Raw genomic sequence first — 24,733 nt, forward strand, 5'->3', positions numbered from 1 at the left:
TTTTTCCCCAACTGATTCCCTACTAATTTTTCCCCAACTGATTCCCTACTAATTTTTTCCCAACTGATTCCCTACTAATTTTTTCCCAACTGATTCCCTACTAATTTTTCCCCAACTGATTCCCTACTAATTTTTTCCCAACTGATTCCCTACTAATTTTTCCCCAACTGATTCCCTACTAATTTTTTCCCAACTGATTCCCTACTAATTTTTTCCCAACTGATTCCCTACTAATTTTTTCCCAACTGATTCCCTACTAATTTTTTCCCAACTGATTCCCTACTAATTTTTTCCCAACTGATTCTCTCCTGATTTTTTCCCAACTGATTCCCTACTAATTTTTTCCCAACTGATTCCCTACTAATTTTTCCCCAACTGATTCCCTACTAATTTTTTCCCAACTGATTCCCTACTAATTTTTTCCCAACTGATTCCCTACTAATTTTTTCCCAACTGATTCCCTACTAATTTTTTCCCAACTGATTCCCTACTAATTTTTCCCCAACTGATTCCCTACTAATTTTTTCCCAACTGATTCCCTACTAATTTTTTCCCAACTGATTCCCTACTAATTTTTCCCCAACTGATTCCCTACTAATTTTTCCCCAACTGATTCCCTACTAATTTTTTCCCAACTGATTCCCTACTAATTTTTTCCCAACTGATTCCCTACTAATTTTTCCCCAACTGATTCCCTACTAATTTTTTCCCAACTGATTCCCTACTAATTTTTTCCCAACTGATTCCCTACTAATTTTTTCCCAACTGATTCCCTACTAATTTTTTCCCAACTGATTCCCTACTAATTTTTTCCCAACTGATTCTCTCCTGATTTTTTCCCAACTGATTCCCTACTAATTTTTTCCCAACTGATTCCCTACTAATTTTTCCCCAACTGATTCCCTACTAATTTTTTCCCAACTGATTCCCTACTAATTTTTTCCCAACTGATTCCCTACTAATTTTTTCCCAACTGATTCCCTACTAATTTTTTCCCAACTGATTCCCTACTAATTTTTTCCCAACTGATTCCCTACTAATTTTTTCCCAACTGATTCTCTCCTGATTTTTTCCCAACTGATTCCCTACTAATTTTTTCCCAACTGATTCCCTACTAATTTTTCCCCAACTGATTCCCTACTAATTTTTTCCCAACTGATTCCCTACTAATTTTTTCCCAACTGATTCCCTACTAATTTTTTCCCAACTGATTCCCTACTAATTTTTTCCCAACTGATTCCCTACTAATTTTTCCCAACTGATTCCCTACTAATTTTTTCCCACTGATTCAAAGCTGCTGGTAAAGCGAAAAGATGATGACGTCAACTCGAGAAAACTAGCTCGAAAACGTGAAAAGTTAAAAACGTGTTTAACTCGACCCCGTTTGCCTTCGAAAAGCATCGGTTCTTTTGTAATTTTACAATAAAGAAGTGTTTGCGTGTTTTTCAACAAGAACCTGCTTAGCCTTTTTTTGAAAGAATCGCGTGATAAAAATCGCTCAAACTTCCGCTTACCCCCCCCTCGACTACCCCCCCCCCGGGGGTCTATTTATTTTTTACCAAACATATCACTGCAAGATTTGAAATTTCTTTTTGCCTACATTAACGTTGTATCGGTCACGATATATATTTTCGAAGATGCCCTAACCCTTTCTTCCTAAAGCAGCCCTCGCCGCCGGATTGGTTTGAAATTAACGCGAACTGTCATCTCCTCTTGCGCTAATTTATTTATCCATAAAATCTCTCGGTCCTTTCATTTTTGCGTCGGAACAAGGCGTATTTTGAAGGAGAAATTTTCAAAATGAGCTTGATAAGGGGGGCAGGAACTTGACCTCTCTCTCTGCGAAGAGAGCAAATATGAAAGGGGGGGGCGAGAGAGAGAGAGAAGCTTCTAAGGTAAAAGGGAATATTCCGTCGAGACGAATTACCTTAATGAGAGCGTCTAGTTCTCAAAACTCGCTCTGTTTAAATATATATATAGAAATTAGCTGCGTAATTTCGAGCTAATTAAGAGAAAAGAGAGTGAAATATGAATTAACCAAAAAGTGGAAAGTGGAAAGTTTTCATCCTTAATAAATTAATCAAAAATGTCTTGATTAGAATCAAGTCCTAAAAAGTATCGATAAGACTGAGGTTATCACTTGTCTGAAGGATCAGATATTAATTTTTCTTTTTAATTGAAACTTAAAGGCATGCTTAAGAAAAAAACAACGTTCCATTACCGTTTTCCGTTGAAATAACTTATTTTACAGGTAATCAATTTCAAAAATTTACTTATCTCGGGTTTTCGGGCACAATTCCATTCCCCCAAAACATTTTATCATTACATTAATTACTTTTGAGAGAGTACGTGTATGACATTGAGTTTTAAAAGGTTCCCTCATTTGTGCCCGGTATGCTTCGCAGTGGATACGTTTTAAAACAATGGCGGAAAATTAAGTAGGGACAGTTAGATTTTTACTCGTGGTTATGCAAAATGATGTAATGTCTAGTGTACTTCAGTCAACAGTCATACTGTTCATTCTCATAGCTCAGGACATGATTAATGCTGCTCACTATTTCTCTCTCTAGTTTCAAACAATGGTTAGAGACCATTCAGTGCCACAGGTCGCACATGAATATATTTCAACTACAGTTTACATCAATTCTCCGTGGTCGTACTATTAGAGGGTTAAGCACTAATTTGTTCAGAACATGTCTCGAAAGTGTGCTTGTTGTAAGTTTTTAAAGCAGTGTTGCCAATGTGTGGGTAATTTCCCACATCGTGGGAGATTTAGGTTTGGTTTTAGGCTCTGTGGGGAAAAAGTAATATTTTTCCGAAATCAATCAAATGTCGGAATTTTCCTGTTCAAGGGTTAATAGTGCAAAATTTTCAAAAATGCACTAATTTTAACTGCACAGTTAAAATTAGTGCATTTTCGAAAATTTTATCCGGTTTAATAATTTCAAGCGACATTTTGAAATAAATTCGGTGATTTTAAGTTTGGCACTGAAAAAAAAGAAAGCATATTTTGAGAATTTTAAAGCTTTATAGCATTTGTACATATTGTCAAAGCCATGCGGAGTGATATTCCATATTAAACTTAGTATGATAAAATAGTCCAGATAAATATGACTGTAAAAAAGGGGGTGTGGGAAATGCGGCAAATTTTTAAAATGGAAGTGGGAACATCCACTTTCTAACATTAGCAACACTGATTTGAAGGTTTTGGTCATGGCTAAACAGACCGCTCATTCAGTTTTTTATTGTTTTAAAGCTTATTTTGACACGTTATCTCTCAAAAGTAATTAATGTAATGATAAAATGTTTTGGGGGAATGGAATTGTGCCCGAAAACCCGAGATAAGTAAATTTTTGAAATTGATTACCTGTAAAATAAGTTATTTCAACGGAAAACGGTAATGGAACGTTGTTTTTTTCTTAAGCATGCCTTTAAGTTTCAATTAAAAAGAAAAATTAATATCTGATCCTTCAGACAAGTGATAACCTCAGTCTTATCGATACTTTTTAGGACTTGATTCTAATCAAGACATTTTTGATTAATATCTGCTCCTTCAGTCTTCATTTTAATTAAGATTGTTAAGAAACTGTTTTACATTTTCAAAATCTACACTAAGCAGAAACATATAAAAAGGGGACCGTAACTTTAGCTCAATCAGTCATTTATTTATAATGATACTCCAAAAAATAAAAACGTAACTCATTGAAAGTTTGTATTCTTATTGTAATTAACATAATACAATTTTTTACAACCCTTTATTGAAACGCGAGGCGCTCCCCTAAAAATTCCACAAATAGGACCAAATTGACAGTTTTACACAATTTTTTAAAACGCTGATTTATGTCTGTTTAACCTTTAGCTCAAACTTTTCATAAGCCCAATATGAAATTCGGATATCCTTAAAACTTCTCAAAGACGATCCGAGATTATCAATTTCGAACTTTTTTTGTAGCATTAACTAACGTCTGTTTGATATTAAGCTTATAAACCTTAAACACAAAATAGTCAGGGCAATGCCGACTCAGTTTATAAGGGCTACCCTAAAAGTCCACAAAGGTGATCCAAGATTGTTAATAAATACGCCTAAAAAGTGCCCTCTTCAAAATATGTAGCCGGGGAAAAGAGAGCGTGATCGAGTGGGCTATGCTAGTGGGTATTTTGGTAGTAAGTAACGGGGGTTGGGACTCCAGGCATAGCCCGCTCCATCACGCACTCGACAACGCAAAGCAACTCGCGCCAGCGTGGGAAATAAGGCGGTAACACAGGGCAAATGACGAGTTTAAAAATTGCCTGGTACAGTTCAAAAATTAAATCGGAGGGGGGTCAGTGGTCCACGAGACTACTAAAAAATTCAAGGGTAACCAGAGTCCACACATTAAAATTCTAATATTTTAATTATCCACTTCCTTAGCTTAGCAGACGACGTGCTCTGGCCAATTAGCCTATTCACTTTAAGGGCCGCGCATGAGAAGTTGCAATGTTTGGGGGCATGAGTTATAGCGCTTCTATGGAGTTAAACGTGTAAACTAAACTACGATGGACGTATGGGAGACCTTTTGAAATTCAATATTAAAATAAAATGCCTAGTATTTAAAACTGAGATAGTACAATTAAAACCATGTTAAGAAATAAAGTGTTTAAGTTCTAATGGAAACGGTGCATTGATACTAGTAGGTTAAACTCACTAAGCCTCGGCGACGGTATGGGATCATCGGCGATGACCGCCGATGCCGTGCCGAAAGTGCTGCGTATAACACGCTCGTAAGCCTTGGCGCCCAATTTAGTGAGTAGAATTTCATTAAATTCCCTAATTTTACGTCTATCAATTGAATTCGATAAAATTTCACCTCGGAAGTTCAATTAATACTTTTACAACAAGTAATAAAACACTGTTTTATAAAAATAAACTCGAATGCGTAGCAAATAAGGCAAAAGGAATGGTTAAAAGTACTGCACTGCACCCAAACATTCTTTCTACGCATGCTCACCTCTCGAAATTTCCCCCCCTGTTCACCCCCGCTCTACCGGTGAAAAGGTCTATTGTCACGGACTAGTTTATTTATTCCAAGTCAGGAGGGCTCTGGCCTAATGTCCAGTTTAAAAAAATCCTTATTTCCCACCCTGACTCGCGCTATAGCGCAAGCAGCTTGCGACATGGATATATGTTCTGAACTCAATGCTTGCGACGTGTTGCGCGTGATCGAGTAGGCTATGGTCCGGTCAAAAGAAATCTTCAGTTCAGCGTTGCAAATAAGGCGGTGGCACAGGGAAAATGACCAGTTTAAAAATTAAATCGAAGGGTGAGCAGTGGTCCACAGGACCACTAAGGAAATTCTAGGGTAACCAGGGTCCAGACATTATCTCAACTATTTTAATTACCCACTTCTTTAGTTTAGCAGACGCCGCGCCCTGGTCAATGGTCATGGACCAGTTCATTTATTCCTGGGCAGGGGGTCGCTGGCCCAATGTCTAGTTTTAAAAAAATCCCTATTTCCCACCCTGATTCAGTTGGGAGTCCTGGAGCTCCTAAAGTCCAGAGATGCATATGACAAGGATTCATTTCTCATAAGCGAGAATGGCCAACTCTGTTGTGTAAAGAGACAGCCTGGCAGCCTGGTATTTTTTTACTTCTAAGTCAGCTGGGTTTTCACCTTTAAAAGTTAATACAGCCCTTTGAATTTAAATAATTAGAAATGAGAAATGTTATTAAATGAATAAATCTATACGGTTGCAGTTGTGTCGAAATGAGAGCAATTAAATATGTGTCTTTCATATTTAGCTCTGATAATTTCAGAAAATTAATAAAAAGTAGTGTTATGTATTTAACCAGAATTTATTTTATTGAAATTTATTAATAATTATTTAATTAAAAAAAATTGTAATACTATTTTATGTTTTAAATTTTACAAATAAAATTCAAAACAGTAAACATAGGGCAAAGGTTATATTGTAATATAATTAGCCCGTGGGATTGATTTTAGCTATATCGCAATTAGAGCTCGACATTTTCTATCCATTATCCACAAATTAGTAATTAATTTGAATGAAAATAGGTGGATATCTTTTATTAATCGGGAAATAATGCACACACTTTACATTTAAATTTTAGAAGTTAATTTATTATTTACTTTGTGTATATAATATTCAGCATTAATTTCACTAAGGAAATAAACTAATTACCTACGAGGAATTAACTAGTATATATGTTTAAAATTATAATTTAATCGTTTCAAAACTAATATGGTTTTGAACCGGTCTTTGTAATTTAGTTATTAAAATTTTTGATTGTCGATTGGTCAATATTGAAAATTAACCAATGGTGGAACTAATTTTTTTTAAACTCAATGAAACTGAAATATGAATGAATAATCTACTGAAAGAGGTATCAACCTATTATTTTTTTTCAAAAGAAGGCAAACAAGGATTAGATGGCTTGCTGCTTCAAACAAGATTTTTAACCATGAAGGGAATATTTTGTTAATTTTAGTCAAATTTAGATATTCGGTAATCGAGTTGATATGAATAAAGCCCTTTTTGCTCATGTCTATTTTAAACTTTAATCACAGATTTCGCTTACCATTTCACAAGCATAATAAACACTACTGAAGGGCGCAAATCTATCTGCGATCGGTAATGGTGACCAATATAGCAATTTGCCCAATTAATCAGTTAGAACTTCATTTGCACATTTCTATTCGTTAATTTGAAATGTTGCGAGAAATTTGAATGGAATATAAGTAGATATCTCTTTCAGAAGATAATTTTTGATGTTGATATTTAAGATTCATTGAGTTAAAAAAATTGGTATTGGTATTTCAAGTAAGCTTAGATATCAACATCGGTGAATTTACGATATGGGCTTATGATGTTAGTCTGTTTATAAGATTAAGTCGTTACTTTAAGTGTCACTAGACAGTATCTACCTCCAAAATCGAGAGTTAGTAACTTTATAACCATCTCCTAGTCAGAGGATATCCGAGGGTCAATTTCTTATATCATTGACTGACAAGGCTCACTATAGCTTGGTCAACTTTTGGCAAGGCCTAATACCGTTTTTGCATGACTGTCGCCGTCAAATTCCTTTTAAAGCATAGATCATTAGATCATATAGTATCCACCCTTGATTTTCATTACGCAACACACGTTGGATTCGTAAACCTCGACGTGCACCACGATTAGAAGCATTAAAATGCAAAAACAACACACTGACCGCATACATTTTTGGTAAATAACAGAGTCACTACAGCTGTTTTCGGGGGAATCGGGGCTGAACGAGCGACCGAGAGGGCGTAGAAGAAAAAGCCTCCGGCGGCCGGTCTCTTAAAGGGGGTAGTTTCGAGGGAACGAAATTCAAATGCAAGGCGCGTCCCTTCAACAAAAAACATTGAATTCGTTAATACGGACGTTTTAGGCAATTATAATATTGAAATTTTATACAATTAAGTAATATTTAAGAAAACTAAGCACTACTTTCAAAGTCTAAACTTTAAAAACACGACGATACGAGAAGGCGAAGTAACAACAAGAGGTAAACATTTTTATAAATGGCAAAAATTAAAGGTAAGCCAAGGCTTAGCGCAATTTCACCGCCTTAAAGAAAGTGCCAAGTTTAGAAATAGATTGTGGGACAATAAAAAGGTGGAAAACTATGAAATTAGGCTTATATTAAAGCTTGAAACCTACTTTATATTATATTTAAAATCCATCCATGAGCAAATCCTCAAAAAATATGAAAATGGCAACGAAAAAGGACCCACTCTCAAATTTTTTTCCCCTTAAAAAAATGGCGGCCACAAACGGGGTAATTTGTCACGGCGGCAATATTAAAGCAGTCTTATCTCACTATCGATAGGCCATTTCAACCAAAAGGCATTAAGAAAAAACAATCGGATTATTATGACGCAACTATACGTAAAAAAAGGCCAATATTGGTCGCGCTGATATTTACCAATGAAACAGCGTATCCATGCTAAAATATCGCAGATTGGGGTAGTTTTTAAAATTTAAAATTAAACATACTTAAAATTAATTTTTCTCAAAAACCTTAAAAATGGTCCTAGAAAAAGGTTTAAATTTTGATATAAAACCGTTCCCAAACGTAACAAACGAATATTTCATTTCAAAAGGGTGGCCACAAAATGGCTAAATTTGAAAAAAACTCCATGTTATTTCTATGGGAAAATTTAACTTTTTCACCAAAAGGGCTGATTAATTTTATGGAAATGAAAACCACCCTTAGCAACTTTATTTTTTATACAATAAACTAATGGGTGGATCTTCTTGAAATTTTAACCACATATTGAGGGCCCGAATTGTAGTTCTGTGGAATTTTTTCAAAGCAGTTAATACGATACAAAAAAAGTTATAACCAATCAAAAAACCATCCTTATACATTAAAGTCGGTATGAGGTCTTATCTAAGAGAGCTATCGCTCTCCTAGAATAACCCCTTGAGGGAACCAGCTAGCAGCCTTACGAACCTCGAGCTACGTGTTTAATATTCGACGTCATTTTCAAATTTATTTATCGATGTCTAAAGACTGTCGTTATTCGAGTTGGGCAAAAGAAAAAGTGAGTGAAAGAAAAAAAGAGGTTTCGTTTTGGTCGTTAGATAAAAGAAAGTACTTGGCAAACCTTAATAATAGAGCGAGAAATCTAGATAACGTCAATTCGATTGCAGGCCTCCTTTAGATTGTTTTATTATCATTAGGCCTATAGTCGAATCTTTGACGTATATACGACGCCTTCCTCCCAGAATGCATTCGCTCCTTCCTCGAGGGTTGAAATACCAATTTAGCATAAGAGCCCGCTTACCAAAGCGAATATTCAAGGAAAAATTGAAGAAACTCGCGTCGATTGGGATTTGCGTCATTGCAAAAATAAAAACGAACGAGGAAAATTCATTACAAAAAATCTATCGGAGGGGGTTTGAGGGTCAGTCGTTAAGGTAACTTGAGGACGGTGCGTGGAATGGCGCGATAGGGTTGGTCTAAACGTTACGCGTCATGTCCCGAGGCGAAATTGCATCATAAAGGTGTATAGTTAATCTTTCCATTATCAATTGTATCGCGTTACCAAAGTTTCTAACAAGATTTTATCACTCGAGATATTTCACGCCGACAGAAAGAAATTTCTGATTGACGTTGATTTGAAAAAATAATTAATAAACCAACTGTTAAGGATATGACGCGAGATAACTCCTTTCTGGTATTGATGTAATCCGAGAAATAGGAGGAAGAGCGAGGAAAGAAACGGGTTACGAGTTGCACTCCAGCTTAATTAACTCTCGATTTAAGACTTGGCTTCGAAATGCCTGGCTCCTTGTTACGAAGAAGAGCGCGGGACACGACATTCTTTCTTAAAAGCGGAAGTAACTATATATATGCGCCGTTGAAGTTTTATAACACGTCAGTACAAGTTTAAAGCGATAAAGGCAGCCCGAGTTAGCAGCAAAGAGGTAGAGGGATTAAAAACAACAAGGTGACGAGTTGCACCGACCACGCCAGCCCCTTTAATAAATTTGATATTCCACTAAGCGAGAGAGAGAGAGTGGTCAAGAGAGTACGTCCTTTTGAATATTCATAAGACCCGCTCTAATTTAAGAACGATGATGCGAAATTTATGTTTGTGCATGGAGCTCTCGGGCAACTAAAACGAGCAACTAGGCCCCCTCATTTACTTTGTTTTTCCGTTGATCGTATTAAGATTTTATATACGAAAACTTTTGAAACTTTAAAGTTTAAAAGCCACGTTTCTCTAGGAGCGGAGTATGGACGACTCAAATATAAAAGCATTAAGGATATTCATTTTTTAAATCGGAAGCTTTTCTAGCTTAAGTAATATAAATTCATAGAGAATAGGTAATTTTTACCTTTTAGTTGTAAAGAGATTGTAAGGTTTTATAATACACCTACATGATTATCAGTATACAATAAGAGAATGTACCTGAGAGGTCTATTTTGTAAGCGAATATAGGTCAAAGAAGGTATAGATATTTTCCCGTGTTTCGCTAAACATTTCCGTTTCTTTGAAAACGGGAAAAAGCTAGCATAGTCGGCGTGTTTCAAAATACGGCGAGGCCCTTCTTTTTCTCCAAGAAGCCAGGCACGCAATGTCTAAAAATAATCTTCGCGCCAGAAGTGAAAAAGTGTCAGTCAGACGAGAGTACAAGAAAAAAATATAGAAAAGATAGCGTCCTAAACGTTTCGAACAAAGGCTTAATTGTTGGCGATTAAACGATTGAAAGCCAGATTTCAAGTAATACACCGCGCCTAAGAAAAAACGAAGGAAGAAGGAAGATAATTTTTATCTCGAGCGAGTTAACGTTCCCTTTTCTTTCAAACCTACTAGAAAAATCTGGAAAGATTTCTTCTCTAGTTTCCCATCTCTAATGCAATTTCTTTCACGTACGCCCACCACTTTCTTTCTCTCTTTCTTTCTTTCTTTCGACGGGGTCTCTAGACTCGTAAAATTCTTCCTACAGATTTCGTTGCTTTTTAAAAAGAGAGTACGTGGGGAATCTTTGTGTTTTAACTTAGAAAGGGGGGGGGGGTAAATTCCTTTTTCGTTTGGCGCCGCCCGCCATTGCAACATACATCTTCCGGAACTATTTATTTTCTTATCTATTCTTATTTTCTTTATGGCATTTAAGCTAGGAGCCTTACCGGCTGTGCCCGAGCAAACTATAGAGTCCGTCACAACTTCTCCCCCCCCCTATGGGAGAGATTATTACATTGTTTAGTAACTAAATCCTAAAATACAATGGTTAAGAGAGAGAGAGAGAGAGAGGGTAAATTGGTGGCGTGAATTTCGTATCGATTGACAGACAAACTAGCAAATTCAAAGTGGCTCCTTTGCTTTCCCCGTGAAAATCGAATAAGTTCCTCAGTCTTTATACTGTCGAGTTCCTTTTCTTAAATAAGCAATTTAAAATCAGAATTTAATATTTGAAAGCTTGTCAAACGTTAAAAGGCAGAGTATAACACGCGGCTAAAATTATAATAATACGAAAATTCGCTAAAAAGGCTTTTTGGACGTCGTGTTTTTCGCGAGGACACCGATCAAATAGAGTGACACTGTTGCGACAGGGTTCAGGCAGGACCCTGATGGGAATAAGGGCCACGCAGGATGGTGTGCGCGCATTGATACAAGCTAAAAGAACCGCCTCCCTTCCCTCCCTCCGGAACATCGATAAGCCGACGCGGCACTTTTAAAAAAACTAATATCAATCTTAGTCAATCATATAACTTTTAATGCAAGTTTCGATCGAAAGCTAACCCTAAGCCTCGGTCAGCTAAGCAACCGGCTCGTACGTAAGAGAGAGTGGGGAAAAAAGCTTTCTTTTGACCCCCCCGTTATATATTGGCAAGATACGATCGACGTTTTCTTTCATAGGGGCTGGGGGGCATACCCCCGTAACTTGGATAAGATGGCGACTTTACTCAAAACGAGCTATAACTAGGAATCTTTACAAGCTCTACAATTCAAAAAGTCATAGGCTAAAAGGTGCTAAGAAAGTCTCGGGCATTCATCCCCTGAAACATCGGATCGATTTATCGCGACAGACGCAACAATCCGGGCAATAGGTGGTGGCGCCCACCATAACCCCCCCCCCTATCTTCCGCAGCCTCTTTCTATTATTGGGCGGAATTCCCTCCCCCTCCCCCCAAACCCCGTTTCCTCGACGAGAAGTAAAAAAAAAAAAATCGAAAAAAATATAAAAATTTGCATCCGGAGAAACGAATTCTGATTTTTTCCTGTTCCTTGCGGAAATTCCGCTCTTCTTTGACCCCTTCGGAGACATTCGGGGATAGCCGTCGTGGTATACGTCGCCCAGGGGGGACACCGTGCATGCCTAAAGTTTCTTCCGATATTTTTCCTTCGATTTCTGACATAAGTTTATGCCGGGATTACAAAGTCCCATCACTTTGGATGATCCCGCGGATAGAAGTCGAAGCTCGTGGCAAAATATTTATCCGGGTTGTTTAGACTTATAGTTACAAACTTATACTAAAAATATCACCGCCACGGCTTACCAAAATAAGAGAGAGACTTTCTTTTTCGGGCCTGATTCCTTGGTATTGTAGGTATATAGGGGGCTTTTAGGGGGGTGGGGAGAGCCTTAAAAGTTTACATAAGCGATCTTTTAAATTTCAAAACGCGGTGGTCTATCTTTGGCTGGCTTTAGGACCACGCGTGGATGCCGCCGATCGCTATTCAAAGCTTAAATAAACAAGAATATTGCCTTTTCCAAAAACCCTAATACATGTATTATTCAGCTCTATCTTCCCTCCCGCATTTTTTACCAGAAATATTCAATAGGGCTGACTTTCATTTCCAAGAAATAATAAAATTCCAACAAGACCGACGAAACCCAACTGAAAACCCCCCACTATTTTGCAGAAAGCCCCTCGGAAAGTGGGCATTGCTTAGTCCGTTCGTTGCCTTATCTCTTACCGAGGGGGTAGACACTTGAGAACTCAGGTGTACAATATGTCTTGAACTCAATGTACTGTCAAAGCTGAACTGTAAGTTCCGAAGGCTTTCAACTCTGAACTCTTTTGAACTCAGGTGTACACAGAGATCCAGAGCGTCTACCCCCTCGCCACTAACGTCAAACACACTTAATGTTTGTAAACGGGCAAAGCCAGCCGAATTGGTGGGGGTGAAAAAGGACTAACCCGAAAACCTTGGACTTCCCAAAAAGGTTAAAACAATATTTTGCGTGGCGAAATAAAAATCATAGGGATTTCTTATTTACATTGGTAAAGACTAGTCAAAGAGCTCTCGGGCCTTGCTTGATTTCTGGCTTCTCGACGACGACCTATCGTCAAAAAGGAGCTAAGACCCGCGGGCCCAAAGTCGGGGGAGTGGGGGGCGTGAAGAAAAGCCTGGGAACTTCCTAGCAAGCAGCGATGATATAAGGACTGCATGGTTCTAGTCCAAACATCAAGCCTGCAATAAGGCTGGGAGCCAGCTTCGAAATTGTCGTCTGAGAGAGGCGAAGGAGAAGTTTGTATTTGCGGTTGCAAAACTATCCTCGGCCAAGAGGGGGGGAGGGAAGGGTGGTTGGGGCCAAAAGGAAGTTAAAGACGGCGAGGGCGAGAAAGGGTGCCCGGCGTCAAAGGGTGTTTGCTCAGAAACGCAATCTAGGCGCCAGAGTCTGATTTTTCAGAAGCGATTGAAAATAGAATGGCGCCATTTTTCAAAAAGGGGTAAAAAGGAGAATCTATCCACTATCCAGAAAGCATTCCATCCCAGCAGCCAGCCAGCGAGCAAAAACCAAGTATATTTCATCTTTTAAAAGGCCAAACAGATAAGGTGTTTTTGATCTATACATCGAGGAGAATATTGGAGAGAAAACTTCAAAGAGCGCTTTTCTGTTATTATTAGAGGTTTATAGCAATATTTGCTTTTCCAAAGAGAGAGGAAGAGAGAGAGAGATGCTATAAAGGAAAGGTTAGAGCCATGAAGGTCCATGGCTCACACACACAAACACGTACTTTTCGGACTCTGGGAGTTCTAGCTGTTCAGATTGATAGAGCCGTCAAACTGCAGCCTAGGCCTTTCAATAGTTTGTTTATTTTTCTTAAACCCCGACCAATATGTTCCCCCCGGGCGAAAAGTCAACTACACTGACGTTTTTAACTGATTTTGAAAAAGTTTCATTAACCCTTGATGGAAGGACGCGACTCGGAAATGTCAAAGTTTCAATTATACCCTTCTGACATTTAATAAATGTTTGAAGGCTTTTAGTTTCACTAGGACATTTACGCCAAATAAGATTGGTATTGGGTTTCTACAGCGCTAATATCTTCGGAAATAAGTTTGAACGAAACCCTAATTATTCTTAATTCTTTATAAAACAGATTGAACGAATTCATTTTATTCTTAATCAATTGTCGAGATCACGAAAGGCATCCTTGCCATTTCTCTTAGAGCCTACACACGGAGCTGCGGTGGTGGTACTCTAAAAAACCCCCCGATAATAAGAGATAGTACACACTTCCGACGCCCACCTAACAAGCAAACGGAGAGAGGTTGACCTTCGAACTATCGTTAGGAACACGAAATTGCTTCGGACTTGGCGTTTCTAAACAGATAAGAAGGCGCGCTATCTAACTGCTATATAGAGCGCCCACACTGCATGGGCCCAACAAAAATCTTCAGCGCCCCCAGGATAAGGACACACGCATTCAACAAGAGACCCACGAAATAGTTGTCGGGACATATTTATCTTTTCGTTGCCAATGGGGAAATCTCCAAGCAAGTTTTGGCGCGGCGCGCGATTAGATTGTATATATGGAATGAATGGGCCCATTTTGGGCCCCCTTTCTTTATGTAATGGGCCTTTCCATTTAGATAAACACTCTTTCGAGTAACGGCGTCTTATTGTTGATTTTCAGGGCGAATAAAAAATGTTAAAGTACCGCGGAGCATTCTTTCAAATCTCCCCCCCTCTCTCCCCCCCGAGAGACGTAATAGAGCTAGAATAATTGGCAAATAACTCGTTAAAGGTCGAAACTGCCAGCTCTAGAGCCTTATTGATTTCGAATCGATGGCCTTATGACCCGTGTCTTTCTAACGGAGATATACATTCATCGATTTTTACGCGGTAAAATCGCGATTGAAACTTCAGTCTACGAATAGGCGAGTTTATAAATTACGTGCATAATTTCTCTTAATTACCATAATGTTTGAACGGGGAAAGAAATCATCATTTGAAAGGGTTTTTCGGTAGAAACATTTTTTTTTCAAACCGCTCAAACGTTATAGGGTAATAAAAGGCCTGATTTATATCAGCAGTATATTTATCAGGGCTAGGCCGTTTTCGAGAGATGTCTTATTTATTCGGAATACTAGGGCTATAGGTTACTGGCTCGAAGCCAAGTCTTTTCGTCCAGACCACACTGGGTCCGTCCGGGCCTGCATGGGAAGAGAGAGAGTGGGGCCCGAGAGGAAGGCTGGCCTCGTAAGCAATGGTGATAGATGACGCGAAAACAAATTGTTATGACGTCTCTCGGAATTCTGCTGGCCGATAGCGCCGACTAGTGGCCCGTGAAACGAAAAATGTCTACTTTTTGTCATCATCATCTTTCGGCCGACACGAACCTCTCTCTTTCCTTATCCCGTCCTTCCTCGCTCTCTCTCTCTCTCTCTCTCTAGCCAGAGAGAAAAAGAGAAAGAGAAAGAGAGAGAGAGGGAGAGAGAAACATCGGATCCTTTTAGTATCGACGACTTATATATCGAACTCGGTTCGCGACACAGATGCCAAAAAAGTGGTAATTCGATAGTTAGCGCGGTGATATTTTATACCTAGTGTCGCCGTTCATCCCGAAGAATTAATTTTTCTTCTCAGATAAACGCTATCCACGAGTGAGTGACCCCTCCGCTTATCTAAGTTACGTAAGGAAAATCGCAATCAGCTATAGAAAGGCCTGCAAATTTCCAAAGATACCCGACCCTTCTTAAAACATATATATTTAGCGGAAGCTGCGTTTCAACAAATACTTTGAAAAATGTGATCTCTGGCCAACAAATTGTCGCGCCGCTTCATCGAGGCTCTTTCCGCAGCTAACAATAAATCTACGGATTACCAGGGATCTTTTTTCTGGTCGGCAAGGGCCGTCCGTTTCAGGGCCGGGAACGTAAAAAGCCCGGGCAGCTTGTAGGTCGCCAAAGAAAGAAAAGGAGGAGGCTCTATCACGTGTCGTGGTGGCGTTAACGTGTCTTTAGGGTTAGATTCGCGTGCGCCACGCTCTAATAAAGACTGATCGATCCTTGATCACGTGATTCTTACGGCCGATCGACCAAAAACCGGGCCCCGGGGGGGGGGGGTGAGTTGGAAGGCTTTGTCGCCGGGATAAAATTTTGTCGACACCTCTCTTTCAAAGTCCGTTTGCCCCCCCCCCCACCAAATATAACGGTATAAAATGCCTCCCCCCACGCTGCACGCAAATACGTCTTTAGACATTTTTCCCGCAGTTGTAACCGAATTACGGAGGGAAAAAGTGATTTTTAGGACTATTTTAGGTTTCAGGAGCGTCTTTGCCCCTACCCAATATAGCTAACATTCCCGGATGGTAACCTATAACCTTGTCGACAAAATGCTGAAGAATTAAGTAAGCGCCTCTCAAAGTTTGTCCTCGCTATTAGAATAAAACCAAAAGATGAGAAAAATTGTTCTCTTGAGCACCGAACGTATCTCGTATCTCGCCACGGGGCAAGATCCACTTTTTTTATTGCCTCCTTCATTCCCCGACATAAGTTAATCCTCCCGACATCATGATCGGAATTAACCAAAGAAATACGTTTTTTTTTTCAGCCTTTTTTTGGTATAAAGAAATAAATTTTCCTTGACGTAAGCTTTATTTTCTTTATATTAAATTTAATCGTTGGATTTATAGCGTCTCTAAATACTCGAAATTCCGAACCCGTCTCCTCAACTCTTCTCGTCGGTGACGAGCCCGAAAATTAATTGATTTCTAGAGCTTGAAAAGATAAAAATAACAAAAGCCTTCAAGTACTAGACGCGGCTCTGTGTCTATGACGTTAAAATATTGTCAAAATAGGGATAAAATCTTATATAACCCCGACCTTCAGGGGTTATCCAAAGAAAGCGCGCGGCGCCTCTTACCATAGAGTTTCGCGCAAAATTTGGCATTTTATGAGAGGTCCCAAAAATATTTTCATTTCGTTGGGGCCCCCAAATATGGTATAGCGTTAATGCCCTTCGTTTTAACACATTCCATCAGCCCTTGCGCGATTCCCGCGGCTGAAATGGTTCGGGCCTGAAAAATATCCTCGTTTCTGGCTGCGGCGTAGCTAAGAATTAACCGATACAATCCTGAGCTTTAACCATATCGTCTAGTAGCTCTGACATCCCTGTTTTAAAAACCAAAAGCTGCGAGTTTTGAAGCTAAACATACGATAGGGGCTGTTTTGACAGAAGAGTCGCGCCCGATAAGATCGAGAAAAGAAATATTTGCCCCCCGGAATTAAAATCAAAGCTATATGGGGCTATAGAAGGGCAGGCCGCGGAAACAAGATTTGCCTCCTTAAATGGCAATTCTGAATCACGGGATTTTAAAAAAGAGGTCACTTCTATTCTATTCGTATTACGCGAAAGATGAAACACCATAGAATAACCTTTTTCTTACCTACCTACCCACCAGCATATCCGATTCAAACCAATCAACCCAAAGTTATTAGAAAACCACCAACAATCCCTTAATCGCGCCCTTAATAAAACCTATAGAAGCAAATTTTCAAACTCGTTCTCAAATTTGGTTCGTTCGTTTGACAGTACAAAGTTAATCGAGTTCCAATGTCAAGCTATAAAACATTTCTTAAACAGGGCCTTTTACAACTTCACCAACTCCGTGTAACGGCCGGCGCCAAAGAACCTGATACGATTTTTTAGTACATAAAAGTACAGTCTGGCGCGTTACTTGTCACGCTGTTTGAAGGTTTTCTTCCCAAAGCCCCAACCCACAACGATGCCGGAATATATCCATTGACGGTGTATACTAAAGGTTACCGTGGGGGGGGGGGGAGATTACGCGTGGTGTCATCCCGGCTTTAGAGGGAATCCTACGCGAGCCTGTCCGCTATACGGGTGACGTCACTTCCTCCATTATTAAATGGAAATCGTTTTAAAGCTACCCACACTAACTTACAATTTTTTACTATCTTCCTACTACGGTGGGTGTCAGAATTCTTTTTTATTTGAAAAATATAGCGAAAGTCTTTCAACTGAAATAAAATGAAGTAACTTCAATTGATGGACTTTGGGTCGTATCTATAAAGTCTTTACTTTGTTGGGTCTGTGTGTTTGAGAACAATATGGTCGAGTGTTGGTTAAGTAAACCGTTTTGGCAGTACTGGGAATTTTTATTTTACGATTGACGGGACGTGATCAGGATTTGAGAAAACTCATTTGAGCAACTCGAACCCCCGCGCCTTACAGCAGATCATCGAAGGCAGCGAGCTTTTTACCATCTGCCTGCAGAAACAGATTGATCGACGGCCCGCTATACAACTAGAGACTTAATTTATTAAACTAGGCCAAGTATATTTGCATAATGTACGTGAAAGGCGCGCGCGTGGGTAGACATTATACGCTAATTAGCAGCAACTGCATTTTTAAAAGCGTCTTAGGCCTTGGCTCGTAAAATTGAGAATCAAAATCAAAGAATATGTTTTAGAGTAAAAACGGAAAATCCAAAGTTTAGCTTTCTTCGCTTTGAATTAGGGCCATAGAAAGCGTATACTCGCGTTTACTTTATCAAAAGAGGAACAACTTTAATAAATAATTACCGAGTACTCTAAAAATTGATTAAGGGATAAAAGCCGACGTATCACGTTCCAAAATAAATATCAAACTCCCCCGAGGGGAAGGGACTCGGGGAGGGGGGTGGGGGTTACGCGTAGGAAAAATATTGGGGGAATAAATAAGCCAATGGAGACGCGTACTTTAAACAATATAATTAAGTAGCCTAATATCAAAGCAGGCCTCCCCATGTCTAATTAGAGCATTTTTACCCCTTCCCTATGTAGGTATAAGGCGTCCCCCCCCCCGTTCCCCATCGCCCGTTGATTGCGTGATAAATTATTTAAGCGCGCCCGTTCATTCCCGGGTGCTTTTAATTCTGGCACGCCACCACACCAACTGATACTCTTGAATTATTAAAAAGCCCGGCCGGCGTCTAAAGCTATCCTAGCACGACGGATATGCGGTCAAATTCGAAGGGGAAGTGGGGTCCGAAAACGGCCGGACTGGAAATGTCATTGTAAACATTTGTGGTTCGTTTCGCGGTGGGGTGCAAAGTGCCACAAAAGGGTGGTGCTCCAAAGAGAAGGAGGGAGAGAGTTGAAAAACAAAAAGCCAGGGGAAAGTTAACGCGTTATAGATTGCTCCATTATTAAACCATCCTAATTATTTTTTTAATCCCTGGCAAAGAGAAGAGTTCGCGGTTGTGTCGCCTTAACCCCAAGGAAACCCTGAAAGCTTTCTTGGGACAAAAAGCTGGCCAGGGTGCACGGTCCCTCTAAATTTAATTTCAGAAATCAGCCCCGTAATGTAATTAATTAAACGATGAATTTAAGGAGATTCGATTTTAGAAATGAAATAAATGGGCAAATAGGAGAATTTCGAGACTTATAAATTAGCATTTCTCATCTTGTTAGTTCTGGGGGATCTATCGGGGGGGGGGGGGGCTTTTGGCGACTCCTCTTCCATTTCATTTCCAGCACCAGCACACAACCCTTTTGGAAAAGGAGTATAATAACGTTCGGAAATATTTTACGAGATTTCGGGTTCTTCGGCCGTTTTATGGTAATGACTCTTCGGCACCCCCTTGCCTCCCCCCTGTCGGTGGGTGCCGTCGTCGATCTCGGTCGGTGGTGGCAGTGTTGGTGGTACATTCCGAGTCCTCCCGTCCAATTTCCATATTAATGTCTCGACGACACGTAAATGAGCTACACGCGGCGATGCTCGGGATATACCGAGGATAGTTTTAAAATATTTTTATAGCCGCATCTTCGGCCTCAGACTGAAAGCTGGCGATTCCTTTCGGATCGCGGCGGCGGTAAATATTAATAGCGAGTTAAGGACATTAAAGTTAAATGACTGAAAATGGATGGAGGAACGAACGAAAGGACCAGGCCCGACACCAAACTTAATTAAAAAGCACTTTGGGGCAGAAAATGTTACTAGATAACATCGTCGTAATATTCGTAATGAGATTTAATTGGTTGGGAAATTTACAGCCAGCCAAGGACGTGGACGCCGAAAATTGGGTTAAAGGAGGCGAGCGCGTCTTTACGCTATATAGTTATAAATTACATTTTAAGTACGCCTATAATATATAGTCGCTCAAAATGATCCCCTCCCTCGAATATTAGACTCGAAATACCTTTCAAAATAGGTCAAACAATAGTAAGCTTCGAGTGGCAGTCTTCGCTTAACCATCCCGTCTACCTTTTTATAAGCTCGCTACAGGAGTAGCTAGAGAGGAGAGAGAGGTAGCCGAGAGACAGTACTGTCCAAGTTGGTAGGGGACCAGAGAAGGATGCTGTGCTGCTGTTTTCCTGGCAAGAGGAAGAAGGAAGAAGAATATATATTTTTTTCCTTCTCTCTCTCTCTCTCTCTTTCTGGCGCTTCTTTTTGGCCGTCTTAATGAAGTCGGCGAGCGAAGCGAACCAAACCAAACCAAGCTTTATACCTTTAGTAAAGAAGAGGAGCCTTATCAGAAGGTGGAGGGGGGAGGGGTGACTTCGGTCCCCGCTCGCTCCGCGCATCTCCGTTTGGAGGCCTTCGGCCCCCGCCGGTCGGCAACGAAAACGAGATGACTTCTGCTTCGCTGACCAAATCGGTAAGCAGCGGACCGTAAATGATTCCTTCTTCCCCCACCCATCTCGGCCGAGTTCTTCCTAGCCTTCGGGACGTATTAGATCAACTCCCCCGCCTTATATACCACCTCTTTCGATATTTTACTCGGCGCTTTCTTAAACCACCGCCACGTACGGCCCCACCTGGGTAACGAAGACAACCCTAAAGACGGCGGCTGGAAACTGATCTCGAAATGCCTCCAACAATATTCCACGGTTTACATCGGATATCCCAGCCCGTCCCATTCTTTCGCCTTTAGCCTCGGCACCCTTCCCTTTTCCTTCGCGGGTTTTACCTTTTACGAAAAAGGGGGTCTCACCCCCCCCAGACACCCCCTCTTCCTTGCAGCCGTCACCTCCTTCCTTTTGGTCTTTCGACAACTCTAACAAGTACGTACGGATGGCCATGCAAGAAACTAAAAACTTTACACCCCCGTTTATCGGGCCGTTCTAGTTGACCGTGACTACTTTAATTCCCCAAAGATATTTTCATTACTTATTAATCCGCCGTAATATCATCTCCAAGGTCAGCTAGTATTGTCGTATCTGCACGAGCGCCAATATGAAATGGCAACAGTATCTCACGTGGAAAAGCGAGAGATGTATCGAGTTATTATTTGTACGAAATGAACTGCCTGCCCGAGCCTTGTCATTGCGAGGGCCCGGGCGTCCAAGTGGTAAAGTTAAGGAAGGCCCCAAAGGGAATCTGCATTGTTAAACGATGGTCCCCCCTCCACACCACCTCCCCTTATAAATGAATGCCTACGTAAGAAGTTGTTCCCGCAGAGTCAAGGCGAGTGCAGCGTAAAGTCCAATTTACTTTGAGCTTTGCCTTGATGAGAGAAGCGGCGGAAAAAAAATTGGGAGTCGAGGTGGAAAGCAAAAAAAACACCCAAAGTGAGAAAAAGATTCTCTGGCTCAGCAATACGCTTGGCTAATTGCGACTCACCCATTAGTCACCTAAGGACTAAGTCACCTTCACGTCGAATTAATTTTCTCCGAGAACGAATAGTAACTAGCTAGTTTTTTTAAGCCTTATCCCTACGCTACCAGTCCATCACGCCGAAGTACACAGCACCGCCTGAATTATAGAAGAGGTTATTATAACCACCGAATTTAAGGATGAGAATGGCTTGGTGGTTTTCTTCAGTCAATGAACTTCCGGTTATATGTGGGGCTTCTAAATCCTCCGGAGCTTAGATGTTTTAATTTATTAAAGCAGAGAATGTTGAGGGGGCTTTTTACTCACAAGAACTATTTTATTATAAACTCGATTCTAATTAAATGAAAGGATAAAAAACCCACCAGGTTGGAATGTTGAAGGAATTAGGTCGTAGGTTTTTATTTTGGAAAGAGAATTTGAATAATTAAGGAGTCGATCGAGTTATCCGAAAAGTCTCGTTAATTTCAAGAATTAAACAGTCGTGATGTGATATTTTAAAATTTTGGGCCGTCAAAACCGTCACTAAAATGGGAGGCCAATTAAACAAGCCCCTGAAAATTAAATATGCCAACTGAAATGAGAAGACACCCGCCTCGCAATGGATCTCCTGCAGCAATGGGCAGGCACCAGATTTTAAATCCAGATTCATTATAAGGATCGAGGATATCGATTGGTGGCGGTGCATGTGGCCAAATTATGGAACTGTCAAATATCGAGAGAGTAGAGTAGAAGCGGGGGCAGGGGCAGGTAGGACTTGGGCAGAAAGGTAATCATCTAAGATAGCCGAGAAAGCGGGCGGCGGCGGCTCGGCCTAAATTTAATATTCTTCCCATTCGGGGGTTCCCCCCCCCTTCATTTTACTTAATATATCAACGCCGTAGAGGCCTAAAAATACATCGATCGGTGGTGGGGGGGGGGGGTGGATGTCGAATATTCAACGCCGGTTGTTGTAGGCGAGATAGTATATATAGAGAAGGCCTCATTCACTCTCGAAAATGACGACCTAATATTCCATACGAAACCGAAAGCGTAAAGTCTCAAAACCGATAAGGATGTTTCGAGAATTGATTCAAATTTAGGGGGAATTTTAAGGCGGAAGAGAATCGCCGGGAACTTTCCTTAAAAGCATTGATTGGCCTTGGAATGGCCAGAAGACTTTGATGATGATATTCGTGGGAGAATGAATCAATTCTCGTCTTTATTTGGCGCGTGGGGGTTCGAGCTCTCCGTCCCTTTCCAAGTCCCAAGGCCCCCAGGGGGGGAGCGGGGGTGGCTTCAGACGGAAGGAAGGCGGGGGAGGGGGAGCGGCCATTACTCGAAGCGTAACGAGTATAGGACTTAATTGGCTAATATCTTAACTTACGTCTAATCCATAAATTTTAAAACCCTAAAATTCCAATCCATATATCCATTACCCCGGAAAAGCCTTCCTTACCTATAACCTATTCGGGGATTTCTAAACTAGGCTTATACTCCCCCCCCCCCCTCGTTCCTCGTTTAAGTCCACTGCACGCGGGCAAAAAGGACGTATCGTACGCTTAGGACGTCATGACCTTTTCAAAGGTTCAAATTTGATTTTCATTCCGAGTTCGTCCCTTGTTTAATAAATTAATATATTACCGTTTTTAATTTCTACTGGGATCTAATAACGAGGTACCGGAAATGGAATTTCATCTAAGGTCGTTGCTCCCACCACCAAGCTATAAAATACGTCAAAGTCCATTTTGATTTCAAGCTATTACGATGGATCATTGTCCAATAGATATAAATTTTAATTAAAGTAATTAGAGTCGGTGTTGGAATTAAGGCATTATCAACTTATCTAGCAGTTAATATCTTTTTACACTGAGTAGGCCTGGCGTGGCACGCGGGGGTTAGCGACTCTAGAATTTGGCGATGTTAAGCCAAATTGACGAGGCGTATATTAGATGGATCCCCAAACGTTCGCTGAAGCGTCTTGGCCCGGGTATCTATCCACTTGCCCGGGTTTTCCTCTGGAATCCAGGCGGAACCGCGTTTCCTCTCCGCAAAACCCCCTCCACCCCCTACCCCGAAGGGACTCCTTGTGTCCGCGCTCCGGAAACCCCCCCCTTCCCCAGCCTCTTCCATTATTATGGACCAACGTCGCCACCCCCAGACCGGACGGACGGACCCTCCCTGGAAAAGGCTGGAAGCAGCGTCTCAATGTTGACAATCTCGGACACCCTCAGGGTTAACTTTGTTTCTCCGCGCGCCATTCTTTAACGGATGACGAAATTGCTTTCCACGTGAAACCAGAGACATTCGGACCAGGGCTCGAAGACTTATTATAACGCAGCTGGCAAAATAGGCTTAGCTTGCGCCTGTAGAAATGTTTCGACGGCTGCGCACCGGTGTTCTCGGAAAAACAGTCTTACAGGGGTAATCATAGATGAGTCTTACAGGGGTAATCATAGATGAGTCTTACAGGGGTAATCATAGATGAGTCTTACAGGGGTAATCATAGATGAGTCTTACAGGGGTAATCATAGATGAAGGTTATTTTAGTTGCCATTCGATGATATCGAAGTTTTAAATAATAATAGCGCCTTGTTCCTTGTTGCGTAAATACATTGAGCGAAAGGTAAACTTTGCTTTCCGTCATCGAACAGTTCGTTATAATGGAGGAAAAGAACAAAGTCAATTTTTCATTTCCGTTTCCGAGAACTATTAGTCAACGCGCGAGGACGAGGCTTAATGATTTGCTGGATAAACAACGTCAAAAAAAGGTTTAATAAAGTAGGTACCACAAAGAGGGAGTTATTACGATAGTCGTTATTATTAGAGAGAGAAAAAAAGTCCCCGTTAATATCTCCGTCATGATCGACCAGCGTCCGACGCTGACTCTCGATCCTAATTGGTCAGTTTCCGCTTTCTTTTAACAACACTTCGTAACGTCAAATAACGGTGGGTCAGAAGTCTACGAAGTGAAGTAAATCCAACGCGCAAAATGTTGTATTCATTGTCTCTCAATATAAAACTGAATTATGTCAAACTCTACAAGTCAACGTATTACGTCGACGGTTATGGGGAGAATAAAATAATAATAATAATAATCTAAGCTTTGTCTACGAAGGGATTTCCACACTAAGCCTGTGGCTTATTTACAGGTGGGTCCCTTTACAATGCATAGAGGGGTGGTGGCTAGCCCCTATGCCACAGCTAACCTACAGCGCCCTATACTAACTATTACCGTTAACCTCTGCAAGTTTTGATGGAAAGGAGAAACCGGGTTAGACCGCGGAGGAAAACTCCTTCAACAAGCGGGGAGAGAACTTGCAAACTCTACGCAGAAGGATTTGTTCCCAGATTTTCACCCGGTGCCACAGTGCGGGATCGAACCCGGGATCCTCTTGCTGCGAGGCGAAAGCGCTAACCGCTA

At 40.7% G+C, this 24,733-nt stretch overlaps 1 protein-coding gene and 2 long non-coding RNA genes across 3 annotated transcripts in view; 1 reads left to right on the plus strand and 2 right to left on the minus strand.

Moving 5' to 3' along the window:
* Positions 1-24,733, minus strand: part of LOC149718047 (uncharacterized) — a 128,350-nt gene that overhangs the window by 37,060 nt on the left and 66,557 nt on the right. The gene's annotated exons all lie outside the window — the stretch shown is intronic.
* Positions 1-24,733, plus strand: part of ttv (exostosin glycosyltransferase 1 ttv) — a 105,957-nt gene that overhangs the window by 20,413 nt on the left and 60,811 nt on the right. The window lies entirely within an intron of this gene.
* Positions 5,815-8,453, minus strand: LOC149718051 (uncharacterized). Its single transcript, XR_016368322.1, has 2 exons — positions 7,684-8,453; positions 5,815-7,369 (listed from the first exon to the last, which is right to left on the minus strand). It is a non-coding gene; the product is annotated as an uncharacterized LOC149718051 (long non-coding RNA).

This window comes from Phalangium opilio, unplaced genomic scaffold (assembly GCF_054372755.1).
Source record: "Phalangium opilio isolate 3A_F unplaced genomic scaffold, DU_Popi_V2 ptg000003l_1, whole genome shotgun sequence".
NCBI classification, from domain to species: Eukaryota; Metazoa; Arthropoda; class Arachnida; order Opiliones; family Phalangiidae; genus Phalangium; species Phalangium opilio.